Below are 11,095 nucleotides of genomic sequence, written 5' to 3' on the forward strand. Positions count from 1 at the left end.
GCTTTGTAGCTTGATAACTGCAACAATGAAATCCATAGAAATATGGGAGCAATTAATGCTCTTCAGTGTTCAATCATGAGGAGGGTTTGTGTGGAAAAATGTTACAGCTTCAGCCCCCGGCTCGTGATCCTCATTGATCTATATGGGACTCTGGGCCCAGCGGGCAAATCTATAAATATATTTAGAGAGAGAGACAGTGAGTGAGTCAGAGGATTATTCTTATTTGAAGGCTGTATGCTTTCTCTCCATGGGTGTGCAAGAAGATAACTATGTATGAGTGACTCTGATGACATTTTGAATGAGATATAAGCATTTTATATACGGTACTGTAAGCTTACGGTATACAGTTGGGTCAAAACTCCTGAGACCAATTTAGCAAAATGCTGCATTTCTGCATTTTTCTCATTATAATTAAACGATCAAAATAAATCAATAAAAATGTTATTATCAGCATAAAACTGTGAGTGAAATTAACATGGTGTTAACATGGTCATCGGCACACATTTGCTGACATTGGATTATTTTCTTAAATATAGTGCTGAAATATTTAGTCTATAATTTCTGTCATAACTTTATGGTGAGGTTTTATTTTTCAGAATCGTAATACTTTCTGATTATACCCATGTTTATATAAAATAAAAAAGAGATTTTCACTGTTCCCTTAATTGGCAAGACGCTCGCTTTTCATGAGAAAGCATTACTGATGCCCCAGCCACAATCTTGTTAAATGTTTTATGAGTTTACAAGATTGTAGGTGACATTTTCTGCACGGGTGAAGATCTTTAAAGTGCATTGTGGTCGAGTCTACAGAAAGCACAAATGCTACAGGCATCTCAAGATAGACAGGAAGCGTATATCTGAGATAACAGTCTTGGACGTCATAGCGGCCAATGGAAAAACAATCTCAGTTTGTAAATCCGAAAGCATGTAACAATAAGTCCCTGGAGTCAGCTGAGGGGCTTCTACTGACCCTACACCAACAACTGGACACATAATGACATTAATGTACTGCACATCTCTGAGGAGAGAATATTAGATTTTACCAAATGATGTATGATTTCATTTATTTTTGTAACTTCTTGGCGACTTCTCAGTCATTGCATTGTACTGGTGTTGTGGCTTCGAACCCTCTGGATCCCCCAAATAATTCCATTGGCTGAAAGAAGTTGTTTTTGTTTTTTTACCTGCTGAAAAAACTTGAACCGGTCTAAGATGCTTTGCTGGTCTTAGCTGGTTTAATATGGTTTTAGTTAGATTAAACTGGTCTCCCTGCCTGATCAGATGGAACGTGCTCGAAATCCCCCAAAATCTCCTTTAAATGAGCCAACCTAGCCTGAACAGGCTGAAAGACCAGTCAAGACCAGCAGGGATATCTGGAAAAAAACTAAAATAAATAAATTAAATATTGCTTGTTAATATACTTATGTACTTGTAACCATCAAAATGTCCTTTTGTATAATAATAAATAATAATAATAATAAAAAAAATACTTAAACCAGCCCAAGGTGGCTTGCTGGTCTTAGGTGTTTTTGATGGTCTTCCAGCCACACCAGAAAGAAAAAATGTATAAAATCATGAGCTGAAGACTCAAATAATTTCTGTAACCTTATAAAAGCTGTTTTATTCTACATGGAGAGGATCCCCTCATGGGGGCGGCCATATTAGGATCACATGACCAGCTGAATACCACTCACTTAATCTCAATAACCGCCCTGTTACTGGACACTTTCACTCATGGATTAAATTAATCATGGCTGACTACGAATAGTGAATTTCTATACTGGCATCGGTCACTAAAAGCAATTGTGATTGGATGATGCTGCATCCACACCACTAGGTGTCACTGTCAGTCCAAGACGGCATATTTAAAATATTACTGACTGCACCTTAAAGCTGTCCCCTAACCACCACCCCCCATAATCATTTCAGAAACGCATTCGTATTAATAAAAAGTGGGCTAAAGCACATAACCGGTAATCAGAAGGTTGCTGGTTCGATCCCCACAGCCACCACCATTGTGTCCTTGAGCAAGGCACTTAACTCCAGGTTGCTCCGGGGGGGATTGTCCCTGTAATAAGTGCACTGTAAGTCACTTTGAACTGCTATAAGTTGCACAAACACATAGTCCCGCCCCAGACTCACATATTTCGGTTTATCCAATGATGCTGCGTCGGTCTGCTCAAACAAACAGAGCCACAGTATCACACTTCAGGTGAAATTAACCTACAAATGTCTTTCTTAAAGTTGATCCTAAACTGGGATATGAGACATAACCCACATTCATACTTCCAATGCAACATAAAATGGATATGGAAAGAAAACTCGTCTTTACCTTTTATCACTATTCAGTTAACAACTTGCGACCTATTTCTAAAGCCGCCCATGTTTCTCAGCGCTCCGAGAGGAAGCAGACGTGCAGGAGTTGTGCTGAATCCGTGTGGATATGAGAGGGCCAGGAAAAGGAGTTTGTGTAATTGAACAGACAGTTCAGCAGAACTGCAGTTGAGAGGGAAAGGTCAGCGCCCGGCGGCTCTACTGGGTGGACCGGGAGGAAAAACCTTCACTGCCAGGATTCCTGCAATCTACAGTGAGTATCACACGTCAGAGTCGCCTCCTGTCGTGGCCTTTCGCCTTTCCCCTAAATCAACCTGTTTCCTGCTCAAACATTCACACGCTAACCCGTCATCAGAGTTTCGTGTGCAGAACACACTCGGTTTGAGAGCAATTAGCTGAAGCATTTGGTAAGTGTTTGAGTACATTTGGGAAACCAAGTTACTCTTTTTAAAAGCGTACACTGAAAACCCTAAAACGGTAAGTTGACTGTACTCAACTGACTGAGTACACTCGTTCGCTCAATTGAATCGAGTAATGGCGTCTCCAAAACTTGTTTACTACAATTATTTTAACTTGGTGTTCATATGAAATTAACTTATCAGATATGCTATATAAAGATTGTTGTTTCAACTTAAAAATATTAATTGAATGGACTATGATGCATTTTTAGTCATGTGACGCAGTCATGTGATCTATCCAACCAAATCAATCAAGATGGCGGCCCGTGTTGTAGCAGCGCTGTTGTACTTGATACTCACTTTGATAGCATTGTTGTTACTTTGTACAACCATCACATTGCATTCCTTCAAAGGTGAAGGGAAGTTCACTCGGAATTGGTGTCCTGCGACGAAACACGAGGACAATTGCGTTTCAGACCGTACATGCAACGGGGATTTTCTGCATGTGCAGTGACACGATTTAAGCGTTTCATACGTTTCAGTGTGAACAAGCAACTTTTAGAAGACGCTTGAAAATGTTAGGGTGGATGGAGAGAGTTTTGAAACAAAAACGCCATTTTAAAACGTATCCAGATTAATGTAGACATAGCCTCAGTTGCACGTGCTCAAGATAACCATTAACTGTGTTTACAGGGTCCAATTTGGCCAAAGAGGACACAGGTCACCCTAATGGTGACTTCTATATTCCAAAAGGTTGCCGCCGAACTGCGTCAAAGCTCATTACCATAATGTTGGCCACACTTGAACTTTCCTCTGACGCCCACACCACCCAATACTCGCCGCGCCTCTTCTCGCCGCCGAGAGACGCTGGCTGCCATAGAAAATGAATGGGCGGCTGTGGCTCAGGTGGTAGAGCAGGTCGGCCACTAATCGCAGGATTGGTGGTTTGAATCCTGGCCCACACGACTCCACATGCCGAAGTGTCCTTGGGCAAGACACTGAACCTAAATTGCCGATTCTCTTAAATTGCCCAGTGGTACACAAAAGAGGGTGGTTTAGCTAAGCGGTGGGATTATTCCATTGGCTTTATCGCTACTTCCAACCTGTGTGATTTTATTGTGTCAAAATCTTCAACCCCAAGTTGCTCCCAATGGCAGGCTAGCACCTTGCATGGCAGCTCTGCCACCATTGGTGTGTGAATGTGTGTGTGATTGGGTGAATGAGTCACAGTGTAAAGTGCTTTGAATAACGTTAAGGTTAAAAAGGTGCTATATAAGTGCAGACCATTTACCATGAATGACTTCCGGTTGATTTGCCGCTCTCGACGCCTCTGGTCTGAACACACCATTAGAAGATTCGTGGACGCTCTGACGTAGTTGAAATTGGCGGCAACGTTCGTTGAGAATGCTTTGTTTTGTGAACTATTTAAAGGGGCTGCAAAATATCCAGACTTGTTGACCGGTATCTTTATGCCGACATATCACAAGTAGTGTATATCCCCATGAAATCTTTTAATATATTATTATTTAAACCATAATATCCACTTCATCAACTCACCTGGCACACCAACAATTTCAGACACCTTTGTCCACGTATTGTTTAAAAAAAATGTCCCTGCAAGCAAACAGCTTCCCTCCCTTTGGTTCCCACCAAACATTAGTTCCCATTTTGTCTTCGGAACTAATGTTTAGTGGGAACCAAAGTTTACACTGTTGTGTACATTGTACTTTATTCAAACGTTACATTTTGCTACATTTGTATATAGGGAATTAATAGGGTATTACAGTATGTACGGTAAGCACAGAGAAGCAGTCACATGTAAAGGGTGGACACTATGCAAAATGCAAATGAGATGCGGTGACGTCACAAATATGTTAATTAGCGTATGACGTCATCTAGCGACATTTAGCGACTTTTCGAGCAGGCTTTAGCTACTTTCCATTGAAACTAGTTAGCAACACTGATGATTTGTTCATTGACAGTGCAATTATTCGCGGGCCCCCCCAGGCACGTCGGGGCCCTAAGCGGCCACCTACCTCGCCTATAGGAAGGGCCAGCCCTGACTGTCCGAAAGAACTGATTCTCTTAAATTGCCCAGTGGTACATAAGAGAGAAAGAGGGCGGTTTAGGTAAGCGGTGGGATTATTCCATTGGCTTTATCGCTACTTCCAGACTTGTATGATTTTATTGTGTCAAACCTGAACAGCTTGGTGGTCAGCTAAGATCAGCAAACCACCTTAGGCTGATTTAAGCATGTTTCTCAGTAGGGTAACCCCCTTATAAATACATTAATTTAAGAAAATCTCTGTTTGACCATTGAGGCTCTCTGTATTTATTACCTGAACGTGTTCTCTGTCACACAATGAACAGTGACAGTCCAGGGACGCAAACTGCATTTTGATGCAATCTTTCAAAGCAAATTAAATCAGTGTCTTAGAAACCTATGCATGGCTTTTATGCATCTCATTGTGTTCTCTCATACCGGCCTTTTCTGTGAGGGGGAAGAGGATGGGTGAAATAGATCTTGAGCGGTGTAAACGCAGGCGCTAATTGGACTGTCGCATCAGATGACAGGGTGAACCAGATGTTCCAAAGCATTTATCCACCAAGGACTCGGCGAAAACTGCCTGCTTGGGGTTTGTCAATAATCCTCACATTCGGGTAACAGAGAGAACTGACAGGAATGTCAGAACAAATAAGGATGATCCATTTCCTGTATGTTGATATGTAACCAAATGTCCATATTAGTGGAACAATATATTCATGCGATTATACAATCAGCCAATCGTGTTGCAGCAGTTTTATGCATAAAATCATGCAGATACGGGTCAGGAGCTTCAGTTAATGTTCACATCAACCATCAGAATGGGGAAACATGTGATCTCAGTGATTTGGACTGTGGCATGATTGTTGATTTGAGTATTTCTGGGATTTTTATGCACAACAGTCTCTAGAATTTACTCAGAATGGAGCCAAAAGCAAAAAACAACCATGAGGAGCAGATCTGCGGATGGAAACACCTTGTTGATGAGAGAGGTCAACTGAGAATGGCCAGACTGGTTTGAGCAGACAGAAAGGCGATGGTAACTCAGATAACCCCTCTGTACAATTGTAGTGAATGCAGAATGCACAACACATCGAACCTTGAGGCAGATGGGCTACAGCAGCCAAGAACAGAAAGCTGAGGCTCCGGTAGGTCTCAGCAGAAATCGAGATTCATCAGACCAGGCCACATTTTTCCAGTCTGTAACTGTCCAGTGTAGTTGAGCCTGTGCCCACTGCAGCCTCATCTTCCTGTTCTTGATAAGGATGTGACAATGTCAAATGTTACAATGTCAAAAACCATTAACCATGAAACCATTAACCTTTAACTGATTTTAGACATTGTGACATTATATTCAGGACACTTAAGGAAAAGTTCACCCCCAGTTCTCGTGACAGTAACATGTCTGATGATTCTCATTACCGTAACAGTCATTTGTTTTGCAATAAAAATAAAAAAAGATACTGTTGTACAGATATTTTTGTAATTCAATTTAGTGAAAATGAAAGGCAGTAGTACTGCAAAGATATGTAAATACACTATCTTTAAATAATATTTCATTTTGATCTCATTGCTGTAAGAATATCGTAATTATCATCCTTTTTGTGTTACAGTAACCAGAACAGGAGAACAAAATATGTGTAACTGAAAATATGTCACAATAATGTCACAAAATGAAAATCTTAATGGCCCTAAAAAAATAGGCTTCATATTTTATATGCAAAAAAAAATAATAAAATGTTTTTTTTTTATTTTGCACTAAAACAAACAACAACAAACAAACAGGAAAATGCACGTTGTCCAGTTTACTAAATCATATCATTTGTAATTTATGTAACAAAATGATGTTTCTCTTCTAAACTAGCGTTCTTTGATTTCGCTTAATGTGATTCTCTAAAATGTGCATTTTACAAGATTCAGTTATTTAGGGTGAATGTGACACAATCAAGTATGTTCAACAACTGTGCAAAAATATGTTTTCTGCTTGTTAAATTAGCTTCAATAATATGAGCTAATGCAATACAATTCTCGAACATTTTGACTCCACTTAATTTCTAATTTAATGAAACTGTATTTAATCCATTCGTGTTGGGACTTCATGTATAGACGGCTGAAACTGGGCAGGGGATTGGTAGTTCCTAGCATTCCTAATTTTGAAATGATGCATTTTTAAGCAAGATAAGGACATGGGGAAACTTGATAGTGTTTTATGTTGTGTTATTTTGGGATTTAGAACTGATTGTGTTACGCCAGGAGTGGTGGTAGTGGGCTAAAGCACATAACTGGTAATCAGAAGGTTGCTGGTTCAATCCCCACAGCCACCACCATTGTGTCCTTGAGCAAGGCACTTAACTCCAGGCTTTAGTATGTGCCGCCTCGTTTACTGTATCTTCATAATTTTATTATTATAGTTTAACGAGTACTGAAGCATACATTTATTTTTCCACTCGCCTTTTTGGTCAGGGAAGTAGATTGCTATAGCTCAAAATATATCAGTATATTCTAATATACTACTTTCATATAATACTTATACAATATTTTGTCAATAGATATCCTTTTGAGCTAGTCTGGGACCTTTCTGCATGTGCATCTCTGGTGTGTTACTGCTGTCCAAGACTTGTGGTGTCTGTGATGTTTAGTGGTAATTGTTTTGTCTAAATCTAAAACATTACAGTCTGATTGATGATGTTGCAGCAGACTGAATAATGATATAAAACTTCCAAAATTAAAATGGAATATATAACGTTATATATATCGCTCTACATACAGTATATGGGTCCATTGATCTTTACAAATCGCTTGGGAGCCAATAAAACAGTGAAAAACCACTCAAACACAATTTTCCAGACCACTAAAAGCATCCTCCATTTAGACAGTGGAATAAACCACCATGCCCATTACACCTGTACTATTCAAAACGTAATATGGTTTCAGGTTGCCATGGAAACCTTTACAGGGTCTATTCAGATCCTCATATGGATGCTTTCATTCTTCGACAGGCGCACACACTCATTATTTAATACCAGCCATTTAGAAGGGATATTTCCATGCTTTTGAACAATATGGATTTTGCTCACTTATCACGCTGCTCTGAGTAAGCGCTATTACACCGTCAACCGAGGGCGTTAACAAGGCTGCACCTTTCATTCAGAATTAAGACAAGTCAAATGCATGAAACGAACATCCTGAAAATGAAGAATAGCAACTAGTATTGAACTATATTATGCAGTGAAGAGGTAGACAGTGAAATCAAGCATAGAAAAGGTTAAAACTAGGGATGCACTGATATGTACATCAACTTGTATTTTGCCACTCACCTTATTTTTTCATTACATCACTGTTTTACTTAAGAATTATGCTTAAAATAAATTACTAAGAAGTAAAAAAAAACTATAATTTTCTACTGAACATAGATTGGATCTGTTGAACACATGACAGGCCAAAATAAAAATAATGCCAACAATTAAAGATAAATAGAAGATACCTTTCCCCAATTTGGAGCGGTTACTCACCTCAATCCGGGTGGCAGAGGACAAGTCTCAGTTGCCTCCGCTTCTGAGACCATCAATCTGTGCATCTTATCATGTGACTCGTTGTGCACGACACCGGAGACTCACAGCATGTGGAGGCTCATGCTACTCTACACGATCCACACACAACTCACCACACGCCCCATTGAGAGCGAGAACCCTTAATCATGACCACAAGGAGGTTACCCCATGTGACTCTACTCTCCCTAGCAACTGGGCCAATTTGGTTGCTTAGGAGACCTGGCTGGAGTCACTCCAGGGGTCGTAGTCAACGTCAATACTCGCTGAGCAACCCAGGCTCCCTGAAAAAATGGTTGTTTTAACAGATAATGAATAATGCCGTCCAGGCCGCTAGAGGGCGCCACTTGCTCACACAGCACTGACTGAAGTGCTGAATGCAAACTAGATTTTAAATTTAAACTTAGCCTTGTAACGTTTAGCAATCATGCAAGGCAACATTGTGATTTCAATCTTAGTTCAATCGATCATGCAGCATCAATGGCTATTATACATATTGTCTCTGCAGTCAAAGTCTGCTGTGCTGGTTTCAAAGGGTTTTGGATGGTTTCCCTTATCATGTAGCCTATAGCAAAGTGCCGCTTTCACAACTGTCATGCAACTTTTTGGTGCTTTTTCTATATTAACGTGAGAACGATAAATAATACAAATGTAATTTTACATGTTCTTAAGAGTGCCAACCCTTCTACGTCTTGTGGCTATTATTATTTTGGGATTCTGGAGTTTTTACAAAGTTTGTTACTACTTAATTATAAATAAAACATATTTTTTTTCATGCTTATAACCAATAACCAATATACCGATGGTTTTAATTTGGTCAATAATTGGTCGATTAATATTGGCAGCCGATACATTGATGCATTCCTACTTAAAACAATTAAAATGTACATACTGTATATGCAGTCATCTGTCCTCTTTTGCACTAGCCTATTGATGAATAGTTCAAATTAAGGAACTTATCATATAACCAAACAAACTGGCATGAATCATGACTCAAATGAATAATCGTTCCTTTATGTGTGACCTCTTTTCCTTCTCTTTGTCTTCAGTGAAAGCCATTAATAATTACTCTGTCACATGTGACAGGCTTGATGAAAGCAAACCTTCAGCACTATTAATGTGAAGATTAGACTGAATAGAAGACACTAATTCATGACATAGTCTCACTTATGACCAAATGGTTGAATTCCTTGTTCAGAGCAGATAATGGCTTTTTAAAGAGGGCTAATTGAAGGTGTGACATTGAAGGGATAGTTCCCCCAAAATGTAAATTCTCTCATCATTTATTCACCCTCATGCCATCCCATATATTTGTGAATTTCTTTCATCTGCAGAACACAAATGAAGATTTTACAAGAATATTTCAGCTCTGTAGGTCCTTATAATGCAAGTGAATGGTGACCAGACCTTTAAAGCTCCAATTAGGACATAAAGGTAGCATAAAAGTAATCCATAATACTCCAGTGGTTTAATCCATGTCTTCAGAAGAGATAAGATAGGCGTTTATAAATATATTTATATTATTATCAAATATTATTTTAACTTATTTACTGAACCGGATTGTCTGTTTGCACCCCAATAGTCTGATGAAACCACAATAATATATGACAAACTAGGTGTCGCTGCTGTGGCATGGGGTGTAAAGATGATCTGACATATTGTTAATATGGTTGTAACCATGGTTTTATTTTGTTGGCATAAACCATAGTTTTAATGCAATTAACCATGGTGTTACAGTACACAGTAATGTGTTGTTAATATAGTAACTATGGTTAATTTTAAGGTTTCTGTATATTTGCAACAAAACACCTTGATGAATCTGGTTACTGTATTAAACCAAGTTAATATTTTTCTAAGGTAAGGTTAGGGATAGGTTTAGGGGCAGGGGTTAATGAAGTGTTTCTGTGGGACTCACACTGCAGCGATGCCTTATACTGTATGTTAATATTTAAATAGTGGTGCAAATAATATCTGCCACTATTTGCACTGGAGTGTAAATAGCATAAACCATTATTTGTATCATAGTGCAAATATCATCTGCCTCGTTTAAATCCTTTTTTTACTAAAAACTCCTCTCTGCCCAATAGGTGGTGATATGCATGAAGAATGTGAAAGTGAAAGTGGAGAACGATTGTGAAAAAATGACTTATATGGATTTAACCACTGGAGTCTTATGGATTACTTTTATTGCATTTATGTGCTTTCGTAGCCTCAAAGTTTTGGCACCCATTCACTTGCATTGAGAGGACCTATAGAGCTGAAATATTCGTAAAAAAATCTACATTTGTGTTCTGCAGAAAAAGTCATACACGTCTGGCATGAGAGTGAGTAAAAGATGAGAGAATGTTCTTTTTTGGGCGAACTGTCCCTTTAAGAAACACTGCACATATATCAAGCTAATAAACACATTACTTATATTAATTAAACAATATATGTCCAGGTTCTCATTTGATAGCTTTGACCTTTATATATGTTGAGAATAAAAATATTATAGAAATGTTGTTTATGGATGAAGCAAAGGTGATGTACTAACTGAGTATTAATTTGTCAAATAATCCCATAGAAAGGTAGAGGATAGGTATAAATACTTAAAGAATTCAGCGTGCTTATTTAGAGCTACATACAAGTATTGATAAAATTATTACATAAAAAAAAAAAAGTTTTTAAATGTCTCGTACTAGTCTTTGTAAAACAGCATATTTAATGAGATACTACATCTCCCAGAGTTCACCGTGCGACAGTTCTCAACCAATCGTCTCGCACACCAATGT

This window comes from Xyrauchen texanus, chromosome 8 (assembly GCF_025860055.1).
Source record: "Xyrauchen texanus isolate HMW12.3.18 chromosome 8, RBS_HiC_50CHRs, whole genome shotgun sequence".
Lineage (NCBI taxonomy): Eukaryota > Metazoa > Chordata > Actinopteri > Cypriniformes > Catostomidae > Xyrauchen > Xyrauchen texanus.